We start from the raw sequence: 14,279 nt of genomic DNA on the forward strand, positions 1-14,279 counted from the left end.
TGGACAACAACCAGATCAGCTGCATCGAAGATGGAGCCTTCCGAGCCCTGCGCGACCTGGAGATCCTGTGAGTTGACTTGGCGCTGCGCGGGGGGCGGTGAGGGGGGGGCTCTCGCTGCGCTGCGGTGCTGGGCGAGTCTGGGGGCTCGGGGTCCTTCTTGCCTTCCCGCCTCGGAGCCGTTGGCGTAGGGAGCGAAGTGAAATCTCACGCTTCCCCCAAGGCTGGGGTTGCCGCTAATTAAACCACAATAGACGGCTTCTGCGGAGCGGGGACGGTGCCGGGCTTGCCGCGGAGCAGACGGGGCTCAGCAGCGTTCGGAGCGCGTCGGATCTCTGCTCCGCAGCCACAAACCCAGCCAGGTTCTGCAAAATGTCGAGCAGCGGATGGGTAACAGGTTCGTGGGGAACAATTTTACGAGGTATCTGACAATCGCCCTAGACAAAAAGCTGTTAAAAAGGTGTTTGGTATGTAAGAGGGAGGAGGGACGGGCGTCTGGCAGGCTTGTTCCATGCAGTCATTGGCTTTTGGGGAGGATCCTACTCAGGGCTGAAATAGCACCACGTTGTGCTCTTCGTGTACCACAAACTTTACACATCGGCTGTTAAAGCTGTGGCAAAACCAGAACGAGAGAAAGGATTTGATGGTGAAAGCTGACTCTAATAGAGAAAAAGCACGTTAGAATCGGAGCCATGTAAAATCTGGTATTACCCAGAGCTCAGCATCCGAGCGGATAATTTGCCTATTGCCAGTAGTTACTAGAGTTTTGGCTACGTGAACTGATGCTAACCTTTCCCTGTTACCTGAAAGTGAGTCGTGCAAAGCTGAAAGTGTTAAGACTTGTGAATGCATGAAGTCTGGAGCCAAAATGGAGAGGGAGTGAGGGGAGCACACACGACTACTCCAAAATTCCAGCCCTCAGCTTCTGAACTGGAGATCACCCTAGCCCAGCACGGAAACGCTCTGCACTTAAATACAGCGGGCAAGGCCTGCTCAGCCCGCTGAAAAGCTTCCCCTTAAATTACGTGGTAGGAAGTGGCAAATGGTGGGTGGTTCAAGTGAGCACCAGCTTCACGCAGTCCTGGCGCCTGGGCATCCAGCAGCCTCGAGACGCTGCCTTTGGCTCCTGAGAACAGGCTTTGTCAGCAGCTCTGTGCCACACGCCACTGTGGCTTTTAATGCACGTGGTAAGGGAGGCAGTTCTTCCCCAAGGGCGCTACTCGCCTTCACCTACTCGCCAGAGGAGCATCACTCCCGGCAGAAGCCAGCTCAGGTACCCAGGGGACCGGGGCGTGTTTTGCCTGTCAGGGCCAGCTGAGATACCCTTGGCCCCTCTCTCCCCCAGGCTGGGCTGTTGATGTGGGTCAGACGGTGTGTGCGTCACAGGAGGTATCTGCAGAGTTTCCTATCTGGGAACCTATGCTATCAGGAGTGTTGTTTGAATTCTATATCAATAGCGCTTCTCAGGAAAAGTAATGTGTTGCCACTATAAAGTTCTACTTGTCTGTCAGATGGAAAAGTCAGTGGTGTGCTGCGAGAAAGGAAGGAAAAAAAATCATCAACTCCTATAACAGTGACTTCTTTTCTTTTTTTTTTAAATGAGATGTTTTTCTACATCTACAGAGAGCGAATCAGTCCTCTACTGACAGTAGACTCTCGCTAAAATAGGCTGGACAATAAACAGAGCCTTTTTTGTAATATACCGAGTTCTGCAGGCTCTGAAAAAGTTGCTGGGAATACATTCCTTTTCCCCACAATGCAGTAAATTTTAAATTAGTTTATTTACCTCTATGCTTTGAGTTCGTTCATTCTGTGCCAGTTATTTGTGGGTGGGAAAAGAGAATATATAAAATACTTCATAATTAGTTCTTCTATGCATTTTTAATTTTCAGCGCAGGCATACTGCTGCAGGAAAAATCAGTCTTTAATTCTAAAGGATGAGAAAATAGATTGATAGTATCTGTTTCTAAAGGTATTTTTATTGCAGTCACAAAACATGAGTTTTATACTTCCAACCTAATCTGATTTTTTTCCAAGTTTTCTTCAAAGAAAATCCGAGCATTTAATCTCTCTATCAAAATAAATTTGCTTAATGCCCCAGAGAATGTCATATCTAAGGTCCCTTCCAGCCTAGGCCACTCTATGATTCTATGATGATATCTTCAGTTGTAAAAGTCATGTTAAATGTTTAAAAAAAATAAAGTAGTTTGAACATTCAGATAATACTGACAAGTGAAGCCAGGTTTGATCATTTCTCACCCAGTATGTATTTTACACAGATATATTTTAACCTGTAGTGCAAAATTCAGAAAATACTAAATGGATGTGGCGAGAATTAATCTAATGATCTGTTTGAACAGTTTGTAGGGGTACTAAATAATGTATTGCTTCTTTATCTTATGGAAATCTCGTGACCTTCCTAATATCAAACATTTACATTTCTCATCTTTTCTCTGCACACCCGCCTGTCTACAGCAGTCTGAATTCTGTAGATAACTCAGGACAAAGACAAAATGCTTAGCATCACTCAAAAAAAGAAATTAAGAACACTTCTTTTTAAAACACACTTTGGTTTCTGTATTGCACTTTTCGTCTTGAATTCCTCCAAAACCACGAGCGCAAGGAGCTTGGTGATCTGGTAGACGTAGGAAGAGAAGGAAGTTGTGTGGTGATCCTTCAAGACATTTGTGGGGCTCCATGGCCCACATTGCTGATTTCTGCTTGTCACAGGCTTGTTTTCACTTAATACTTTTATTTTCTTTTTCTGTGTTACAAATACGTTCCTGTACCAACAGCTAGCACGGAGGCAGAGATGGAAACAGGGCTGAAATTTGTGGCTGATGTCAGTACATGACAGGGTGCAATGAGTTGCTGAAGCTTGGGTCAGACCAAGGTTCTGACTGCGGCTCCCGGGACAAACCCTGGCTTTTGATCACTTCTTGCTTTATGAGCATCCATGGGTTTATGCCCCTAAGGTGTCCCTGATCCCATGACCTGACCTACGTAGGCTGTCGTGCAGGTGCCAGGTGCTACTGGTGACTCTGAGTTTTCGGTTAAAAAGCTGCAAAAATGTTGAATATATAGTGCTTCATCTCCTTCTGCTGATTGTCTTTGCCCCTGCAGCAAGGTGAAAATCATGTCTGAGGAATTACATGCAGAACTGACATGCTTACTTAAACAGCCTTTCTTGGTAGTTTTGCATTTGGGCTGGTTTTGGTTTGTTGGTTTTTTTTTTGCATCAAATTTTTGGTATGATTTCCTTTAAAGGTTTTGATAAAATACAGATTTTCTTCGTGTTGATATACTTTCTTTTCCCTTTCTGTAAGAGAGTAAATCATATTTCAGTGAGTTTGTTCTGCATTCCAAGATGCAGAAAGGTGTGTGCAACCACAGAAACCAGCAAACAAAAATGTAAAGGGGGCATGTACTGGTAAAAAGGTGGCAAAAGGTAGTTAATAACTTAGGACCTGTTGCAATACATATGTACAGAAAATTTATGTGAAAATTTCACTAATGAAAGCTTCATTTTTACTAAGACAAGTTTTAAAGCTCTCTTTAATTTTTGGTCACATCCTGTGGCGATATCTGGCAATAACAGTTTATTGAGAAATGTGTATTAGTGTAGCTATAAGCATGGTTGAAGATTATTAAAAAAAACTCGCAAAACAAACCTTCCAAAATCCTGAAAGGATTCCTCAAAATAAAATTGTCAAGTATTCCTTATGGCGTGTGGCAATGCGATGTTCCTATCCTTTGTAGATTAGAAATTAGTCCGTAGCTTTATTTCTGAATGTCCAGAATTATGAAGCATAGGAAATAAACCTCTTTCAGAGCTCAGAAGTTCTCCTTCAGTCTCTTAGAATACGTGAATAAAAGGAATTAACTTTAAGGTGGTTCAACAAGCTCAGTTGTAGAAAAACTGGATAAACCAGTAGTATTGAGTGAATGAGCGTGCTGTTGTCATTAGACTGGAAGTGCTGAATAATACTTGTGCTTTTACGACCCATTTCTTGGTGATACAGAACCCAATTTAGCTAAACACCCCCTTTTTATTTATGTATTATTGTTCTACCTCAGTGGAGTAGCTTGAAAACTGTGCGGTGCCATGGCGGTTGTGCCGTGTCGCCAGGGCAGAGTTATAAGCCACTCTTGGCAACTCAGGTGGAGTGTACTTTTCTTGTTTTATTTTGTAAAAGCTGTTTTTCCTCCTACTTTATGATGATAGCCAGAGGGACTGGAGCTTGAACAAATTCTGTTCATTGCAGATTTTCTGTAAAATAGTCCCAAACCCAGAAGATTTTATCACAACAAGAGCTAGTCCTAGGAGGTCGATGGATTGTGTTATATTAAAGAAGGCAAATGGGTTCTTGCTCTACAGAATGATTGGGGGTTTGTTTGTCCTTATTCATTTTAGTTGTTATAGGTCTTTCGTATAATAGCTCCGAGCTGGAAAATGATCTTTCCCGAGTTTCACCTGCGTTTTGCAATGAATGAGCATTGACTCTGTCATTGAGTCTGTAGCAGCAAACCACACACGTGGGAATCCGCCATTCAACTCGAGGTGCTTCAGTGTGAAAAACCATGGTAATTCACTGACAAATAATACTAGAGAAGTGGAAGTGCAGTCACCTAAATATTCACAGCAATTTTAAGTTGCAGCTTCAGCTCCAAACGAGCCCTAAATATCTGGTGTTAGAAAAAGCTCGTTTTACAGATTGCAAAATGTAAACATAAGTGAAAACGCACCACCCTTCCATCCCTGAAATCTGAAAATTAAAATAACAGGAGTCTTAGAAATTAACATTGTTCTGTCAGTGTTGGTGTATGGAAGCTTTTCTCTCCAAGCATTTGTGCCTCAGTCTTCTTCCTGCTCCATGACAATTGCCCACGAAAAGCATTAAAAGCTACAAATGCCGGGTGCTGGTTTCTTTCGAACTCCGATTTGGCGTGAGGTGCGTTCAGCCAGACACGGCTCCGTCTGTCACACCCGGTTCTTCTGCATGTTGTCCGACACGTTCCACTTGCAAAAAAGCAAGCATTTTACAAGTGGAGTAGGGTTATTCACGCTTACTTTTTTTTCCAATCCAATGTGTTCCTGTTTCATAAAAAAATGTCGTGGTCTGCACCATTTCTGATTGAGATGTTGTGCGTGAGTGCGTTTACTACACCCTACCTTTTGTCCTAGCAAACTCTCTAGAACTTTTCTGGCCATGAGACATTATTTTATGCTGCAGCCAGGTTTTAATTGTTCCTAGGGTTGTCTTCTGTATGCTGAACACTTGGTTATACAGTCAGTTTTACTTATTTGCAAAATGCTATTCTGGGCATGTCTTAACTAGATAGAAGATTTTTATTTGCTTTCCCAACCTGGAGAGTCGCTGAGTGAAAGTCATGGCACAATTCTGAATATATGAGATGTCATTGCTTAATGAAAGCCTGAAAATGCCACACAAATGTGATTTCCTGCTCTATTTTCCTGGAAATTATGATCGGTTGAGGCAATCAGGATCAAATTTGAACTCTGTAAATTGTGTTTCTATAACTGGTGCCAAAATGCCTAAATACAATAATGAAAATGAGATATCTATTTAAAATGTTATACATAGCTGTTTTACTTACTCATTCTTGAGTATGGTAAAATTAAAATCATTAGGCTATTTGCTGAGTATTTTTTGTTTGTTTGTTTTTATACCCAAGGGTACACGTTAGCTTAAATGTATGTAAATGAATAAAGTGAATCTAAAATCTATCATCAATTTCTCAGTCAGCAGGTACATAGTATGTGTCAAATAAACAAAACTGAAGGGAGTAATGCTGGCAGTATATGAATAATTGAAGTATTTACCAGCTATTAGGTGAAAAGCAAGGAGTTTGGCTTTTCCAAGAGTATCCTTAATTTTCCATTTTGAGCTTGTATCACAGGTTAGGCCAGAGGTAGAATAAAAGTCATTTTGGCATTTGAGAAATGGTGCACCCAGAGTATAGAGTAATCAGTGGGCAAATGCTAATTTCCATTTTGCCTTACTCCATTACTCCCTGGGCTGACCTGGGGTTTATACCCTTCCCATTCTTCCTGCCTCCTGTGTGACTGTAGGTCCTTAAGGGAAGGAAAAATGCTCCTGAAGAACCTGACTTCTGTTGTTACGAGGTTTCTGTTAAATAAATCAGTTGTAGATAAGATTAACTACAGAAATGCTTTTTTCTGGAGAACTTTTAGAAAGGTGCTGTGCTCCCAGCGGACCCTAGTGAAATGAGATGCGTAAGTACCATAAAGAATGGACAGAGGAAAGATGGGGTGCTTGCATGGCTGCTCAGTAAGAAACGTTTTTATTTGCTGATACCTGTCGGTGGGAGATCTGGTGTTATTGCTCAAGATAGGGAAATGAAATCCGAGATAACCTCTGTTCTGTAACGCATTACAAAATGGGAGGTTGGAAGTACAGCCTAGTGAAAGGAACACTATCCAGATGGCACCATGGTGACAGGCTTTATATCAAAGGCCAGCTGAGATAAAATAAGAGTGGGCAAGAGAGGGCCTCTGAAAATCACTGATGCCTGTTACAGATGTAGTGTAACTCTCTCTTTATGGGGAGAATATATTTGCATAAATTCATTGATCAATGATTTTGCTAATCCTGCAGCATTCCAGGCATGTCCCAGCAAATTGATGAACGTTTCTCTCAATCCTCTCTGCGGATGCCTAATTATATTATATATTTAGAAAAGATGGATTTTTTTCCCCTCCTGGAGCATATGTAGCAGTTGAATGCTGTGCTCATTCTCCTTTCCTGCTACCATTAGGTTGGAGGCTTTTTTCTTTTTTTTTTTCCTTTTAAGAATAGCCTGGAGCAGTGCAGGCTGCAGAGCTTATCAAGATAAGGGCAGTGCCAGGTTAGAATTATTAGTTTCATGAATCACTGACCAATATGGTTTTTGAGGAAGGCTCAGTTTTACAGCTTGTGTGGTGTAAGCCCTTTATTGGTGCTGCAGTCACTCTGCTCCGAGAGGCTCCAAAGTCAAAACTCCAGGAGACACAGAGATTTCTGGCAAACCACCTCTCCCGTGGCATTAATTGTTTCATTTGCATGCTCTGCTCATCTTGTGACCTGCCCTCCCTCCCCTTTGACTAATATAGTTTCTTCGTCAGTAATATAAAAGATGTAGAACAAGCATTTTGACTGTTGAAAGTCAAATGAATGTGAACGACTTAATCCAGAGGACACTCGGCCGTCTATTTAATGCAGGCATGCGGCTCAGCACCTTAACCAAAAGCTGAGCTGAAGACTACAATGGGAGTAAAACTCCTCGCAGATAAAGTTGAGGTGATGAGAGACTTCTGAGGGAAAGTAACAAGTTCAAGGTAGATGAGTAGTCATTTTATGCCATAATTTGCAATTCATTGTTTCTACGGCTCCCCAAAGCAGCGGGATGACGGTGCTACGGTAGCTGGATGTAATCCTGTCAGCATTAATAAGGCTGCTTGACTGGGGGAGGAGGCTGAGTGCCTCTGTGGCACAAGTTCCCGGGATATCAATGTCAAATAGACCAGGACGTCCTCAGCCTTTCTCTGACACCAATTGGAGTCCAAACCTGGTGGTGAATGTGGAAATTCCTGCTTGCTCGGGAGTCAGTCTCCACAAGAGCAAAAAAAATGGCGATTTCAAAAAATGTGGCTTTTTTTCTGTATGCAATTAAAGGTATCATGTATGACCTGTGGGTTATGAATGGTTTGTCCTTTTCAGAGATTGCTTTTGTCCCTCTGCTCTGCTGGTAGAACAACATAAACAAAGGCTCTGCACTGTAGCCAGTCTTGGTGCAGCAGAGGACTCAGAAGCCTGGTTTCTCTGGAAGAGAGTAAAATTGTGATGGGAGCTCTGCTCTAGCACTTCAAGCATTGTGTTGGGTATTTAACGTTCAGCTGTAGCTGCTGGGATCAGGATGCTATACCTTATTTATTATTATTATCCATTATTTTTCGCTAGGACAATAATGTTGTTTCTATAGTAAATTAGAAATCAAAACATGTAGGTAGGTAGCTTGCAAGTGAAGTAGATAATTACAGCTATACTTGAAAAAAACCTGCATAGGTAGAAGCCTCTGATCTAAAACTGAAATAGTGTCTTTTTTTCCTGCTATTCACAAGGTTATACGTATAACATAAGTATATATGTGTGTAAGTAAATACAGTGAAAAGCATGTGTATGCTATGGTTAAATCAGGAAAAATAATTTTATTAACTTTGAAAAGAAAGACATGTGATTAGTGTGAATTAGACTTTCTTCGTGTAGTCTATCTGTTCTGTGTTTAAGAAAAAGGAAAGTAAGAGCTGCGTTAAGGATGGGAGTATGAAACAATTTTGAAGTAATTTGAAGCCAAATAATCACAATTGTGTTAAGGATGGGAGTATGCAACAATTTTGAAGTAATTTGAAGGCAAATAATCACAATTTCTATGTTAATTTAGTTATCGTAAATGAAGCAATTTCTATGTAACTGGTTCAGTACTTCTGAAGCGGAATTACGTTTCTTAAGTTTTGGGGAGAATAATCCAAACGTATTGTTTTAGTTCGTACGAGTGATGGATGGTCACATTTAGGACATTGGCAGATGCTTAGAAAGAAATTTTAAAATGCTTCAAGGTCATCCCAAAACCTTTGTTGTGATATAATACTGTTGAGTATTTTAGAGATACTTCAGAATATCGCTTGGTCAGTTGAACGAACATCAAACGAGGTGGCTACACAAAGCCTCTGAAGGAAATAACAAGCAGTAGTGCCATTTATTTTTAAAACTTGCACACATCCCTCTTGTCTTTGCGGTGCTAGGTGGTGTGAGAAAACTGTGGTTTGCAAGCGCCAGGTTGTGGCTGAGATTGGAGTATGCCTGAGGGCAAAATAGAAGAGAACACAGTGGATGACAAGTTGGTGGTTGTGGCAAAGGGATGCGAGAACTTCTACCGAACAAAGACCGGTAATTTAGATTTGCTCTTGCATCTCGGAGTCTGAAGTTGTGTCTCTCACCAGAAGTGCTTTGCGGGGAGGAGGGAGGGTGGGAAAGCAGAGCTTGTTCATGGCTTCCAGCTTTGGACTTGGCTACAGCGATCGATAAATTGCCGCAATGCAGCATCTCTGCGACGACGCTCGAAGGCCGCCGAGAAGCCCCCGTTGGTGCAAGAGGAGGTTGCGGGCTGGGCGGGCTCTGGGGAGGGGGTAGTCCACTCCACGAGCACCCAAGCTTCTTACTGGCTCCTTGGGCAATTTCAGTGATGTCTTAAAAGGGTTGGGTCCATTTTATCTGCAAGACACCGTCTTTCCATCCACGGCTAGGGTGTTAGAAATCAGGTGAGGCACTTCAGCTAATACTTAGCCTGAAACAGTTAGGACAGACCATCCACAATGGCAGTTATGTTTTATTTTATATGCATGTAGGTAGTACAGAGAAACAGCCAGATGTGGAGAACAGTAGACTCCTTTTATTTAGCTACTTGTGCTTGTAGAGTATTCCTGAACAGACCATGAGTGCTTCAAATTTTTTCCTCTATGCATTTTATTTTCCTCTTTGTCACTGTCTGGACTGCGCGCAAATGAAGCACTGTGAGTATTTGCTATTTGAGTTGTTATGGTTTTCTCGTTGTATTGCGTACGCATGCATGAACGTGAGCAGGTATTGCTGCTTCTCGTGGGCAGGTGGTGTTTGGGAGAAATTTAAAAATTGGAAAGATAGGTGATTTTAAGCATATTGTCCTTTTTCTTGTGTGATGCACACGAGCACTGTCTAATGTATTATTAGAAGAAAATCCTGATGGAAACCAGATCCCTTTCTAGCTTCACCAAGAAACATGTGGTTGCCCTTGTCTAGGAACTACGTGTTGTCTTTGTTCTTTCAAAACATTTCTTTCCTCTATAAATGTAACTTTCCTTAACTGCTGTTCGTACATGGGAGTCTAAATTCCCTGAATGGGTGTATCACACGTTCCCTATTTCATTCATGTGGATTTATATTAGCCTATATATTAGCCTCAATTTCCAGCAGGTATGAATCGCGGGTAGGGGCTTCACATACTGGTAGAATACAAAATGACCGCATGAATGTGGTCTGCGCCTCTTGCATTTCGGGGAGACGCTTTTGGCAGTAAAGATGAAGTTCCCTCCTTCAGAGATATGCTTGTTTTCCTTCCCCTGCTGTCAAAAGTTGAGAATTGCCGTGCCGCGCCATGTATGTTGCCAAGTAGCCGGAGCTCCGAAAGATGTCTTCCCGCGGTCCTCACCCAGTGGGGACGCCGATGGCCTGGGGAACCGAGGGGCAGGTGAGCCACTGGGCTTCTGAAATCAGAGGGGCTGCTCTGGCAGGAGGGATAAGGGCCGTCATGTTGCCTGTAGGTCTGCCGTCAGTGGGAAATGGCAACCAGGGCTTCTGGCAGCCCGCCCTCTGTGGGTGCCATCGACAGCCTTCTGAAAGGCGTTTGGAAAAACCTTTCGCCCCGACACCCAGACACTGGGGCGATGTGGCTGCCCGTGCCATTTCTCTCCATTATTGTGTTTCTCTGCCTGCAGGACACGTGGGGCTTGCCAGCACATCCCTCCTTTGGTCCCAGGATCGCTGATGGGCTCGCGGGGATGCGCAGTCCTGCTGGCGGTGCCGCATTGCGGCACATGATGAAGTGGCGATGGGCTGGCACAGCCGCTGTCCCAGAGAGACTGAACACCATCACATAGCCCCTTAGAATGGATGCAGAAGTCCATTTTTTGGTCACTTTCTCTAGTTTTCGTTCTAATTTACCACTTGGAATGGCTTTTCTGCCCCTGGGTGTGTTACAGCAACAAGTATGAAAAGGATATGTTTGCTGCATTAGGGAAGTCTATCAAAATAGAGGGGTTTGCAGTAAGGTTACAGCATTCAGGTTGCAGTGTACTCTGGATAGGGCAAATTAGAACACGGTTTTGAAGAATGATACTGTTCTTTTCTGATCCAAATTAAATGAATTTCTTTAGAATTTCTCTTATGGACTCCTGTGAGAAGACTGCAGCACTCCACTGACTGAATGCTGAAACCTTTTACCTTGGAAATCTCCGTCATTAAATGCCCTCAGCCTGAATAAATGGCAAAAGGCACTTGCTTCTTTCAAATTATAGAGTTGGACTGTGTTGAACTGGATTATGTTTTTAAGATTGCTTTAGCTTCAGAAAGGACTACACAGAAATAACTGTTTCAGGCAGGAACCTGAGAAAACGTTTTATTTTCGTGAAGCACTGATGCGTCAAACTTCAGGTTTGCATGATCTGACTCTGTCTTGTTGATTCCCTTTCATCCTTTCCATAAATACATGGTGGTTGGCTTTCAGACCTCTGTATGCATCCAGAGCTCAATCCAGTTTCCATTGATTTTGGCAGGAGTAGCACAGAATCCATAAACTGCAGCACCTGACATGCATGCAGTTAGGTAATACCAAGAGCCATATTTTGCAAGAGAGCTCTGTATAACCATAGAAAAACCCCAACGTATATATTTAACAATTAATTTCTATTAAAGTAATATAATTCTAATGTAAATTTGATCATAGTCATTGAACAAGGTTGTTTTTTCAAATGAATCTACAGAAGAGAATTTAGGAGAGTTAAAGTTGAATATTTTTGATCACTGTGGGTCCTGTGAAAATCTGTGCCTAAATAAACAGATTGCAGGGACTAGATTCCCTCCCTGCTGAAATCGGCAACAGGACATTGGTCTGGATATTATGATAATTGGACTTCTTCCCAGTGGTTCTATGCAATAATATTAGCTCTGGAAATTGGGTACCATAAAGAAGCATCAAAACCACCCTGATGATGCAAAACATTTATTTGGTGTTTGCAGAAATGCTTTTCTGTTCAAATACTTACAGAAAATTATGGATGTAATTGGGAATTAGAGCCACAGCACTCAATCCCAATACAGTGCACTGAAATACGTATAGCCTTTGGGCAAAGACTTGAGAAAATTTCTTTATTTAAAAAAAAAAAAGGGAAGGCAGTGTTTCTTGTGCCATTTTTGAGTTTAGAAAAATAACTCATTGGAGAATCCTTAATTTCAAAATCAAGTAGTGGCAGAATAATTCCAGCCTGCTTTTGTTTTGTCTTTGCACCAATGCTTTTACAAGTAAAATTTCTATTCAGGCTTGATGGAGATTGTATTTTCTGCTTAGAATTTAGAATGTCATGTAACAGATTGAAAAACTGATCAAAATTTCTCTAAAAAGCTTTTCCAGCTCTCGCTGGGCATACACACTAAAAAGAATTGGGGAATGCAACTGGTACACATATTTTGTATTAGCTGTTAGAGGTGATTTGATTGTGTGGGAAAATAGATATGTCTTTGACTAGATGATCTTTTGAGGTCCCTTCCAACCCCTGACATTCTGTGATTCTTTATATAGAAAGAGGAAACTTCCTTAAGGGGAGGCAGCAAGATGTTTCGTGTAGGACTGTGTGAATCACGTTCTTAACTAAACATCTAACAGAGCCCACAGCCTAAATGAGCTGTTTACTCTCCTCCCCTCTATAACATTATTTTCTTTTACCTTATCTTGGCATAGCTCATTTTATGCAAAACTGTTACTGTGTTTTCTACTTTATCTTGGTTTAGCATATTTTATTTATTTGCGTGTAAACATAAGTATAATCCAGCATAATGATGTATATGTGCATACACAGCATAAACGCGGGGCTAAAGACAACACTAGGACAGGCTTCAGCATCAGTTGTAACTCACCAGACATAAGTCACCAGAATCCTTCATTTTATTCTTGCTTGTATGCATATGATAATACAATTTTTGATTGCACAGGCTTGTACGATTTTTTTCTGGCCTCTCTTATGAATTTGCACTGATTCCTAGTCCAAATTTCTTTACCCTGGTAGCTTACCCAACCCTTTCCTTAGCTGTGGGTCTGTCCTTCCCTCCCCTCTGCCCTAAACCTGAGCTCCTGACCTCGCCAGTCCCAGGGACTCCAGCCCGGGCACAGCCGGTCTCAAGGGAGAGTTATTGCAGCAATTACAGGAGTTAAGTTAATATGCCCTAAAGTTATTACTGTAGGCAAATGTGATCAACCTGGTTCTTGCTGGGTGAAAAAACCATTTTTTTAAAAAGCATTTGTTATTACAATAACAGTTTCCCCAAAGCCTGGTGGTTTTGAAAGTGATCTCACTCCCTTCAAGGGAAAAGAAAGCCAACTGCCATAAACATCTGGCCTTTATAATAAGCTTAAATAGTTAAAATCTGACAGTTACATGCAAATTAAAATCAGCCACAGAATGGGAAGAATCAGGCAATTGTAGCGGTAAACACTGCTGGCAGTTTTGTGCATAATTCCATGCTAAGCTTATTTATTTTACTTTTTCATACGTTTCCAAAAGGAACATTTTCTTTTCTCTGTATCCTTGAGACTAGTCATATTTCTGATGTCAGCTTCCCAAGTAATGCTGGAGCCTCTCATGTTGTTGTGATGAGAACATTTGTGAACACATCAGCAAAAGACTACACTAGAACAGAAACCGCGCGTTGGCAACTAGTTATTTTTCTTTCAATGGATTTTACGTGTTACCTGGAGACTATCGAGAAGATCATTTGCCTGGGCTAACATTGTGTTTAAAAATAGCCCTTGTATGGTGCCAACTCATTTCGGAGCTGGGTACAAATATTGAGACAAAAAACCCAGCTGTTAGAGCTTTTGCTGCTAATTTGAGGTGTCACATCAGAGCTCCACTGCTGTATGTCAGTGAATAAGGCCCCTTGTGAGATCATTATGTTTTCTAACTGTTGAGAGTAATGGATTCATCAGCGCAGCATCAATTGCTTTCATTATATGCCCACATGATAGTTGTGGGCTTTAAGTTAAACAGCCTGTGGGGAGATCAAAGGATTGACAAGAAGAGGCACTCGGGACTCACCGGAACTCTGATGAGATCCCGTTGAGTTGTGGACCTTGCCTAACAAGCAGATCTTGGATGCCTGGAAAGTCAAGGCTAAGGGCTGTGCTCAGTGCTGAGGGATACGAGTGCCAAAGCCGTTTTGCTTTTTCGGCAGAGGCCGTGAGAAGCAGTAAATATTTAATTTAATGCAAATTCCTTCTGACCTATGTGAAAAATAGCTTTTTATGGCTGTTGAAAATACAGCTCCTTTTGCCCTACAATCTCAATTACAAACATTAATTAGGGCAATGTATGGAAAATTCATGTCTTGCTTTAATAATTAAAAATAGATTTAGATTCAGCTTTTGGAGTTGGTATAAAGCCCCTGCTGTTATA

General features: G+C 41.9%; 1 protein-coding gene across 1 annotated transcript in view; it reads left to right on the forward strand.

Moving 5' to 3' along the window:
• Positions 1-6: 6 nt before the first annotated feature.
• LOC104273786 (slit homolog 3 protein-like) overlaps positions 7-14,279 on the forward strand; it is a 137,425-nt gene continuing 123,152 nt past the window's right edge. The window contains exon 1 of the mRNA XM_009869217.1: positions 7-67. The gene's annotated coding sequence lies outside the window, so the exon portion shown is untranslated. The remainder of the gene's footprint in view (positions 68-14,279) is intronic.

This window comes from Apaloderma vittatum, unplaced genomic scaffold (genome assembly GCF_000703405.1).
Source record: "Apaloderma vittatum isolate BGI_N311 unplaced genomic scaffold, ASM70340v1 scaffold13285, whole genome shotgun sequence".
Taxonomy (NCBI): Eukaryota; Metazoa; Chordata; class Aves; order Trogoniformes; family Trogonidae; genus Apaloderma; species Apaloderma vittatum.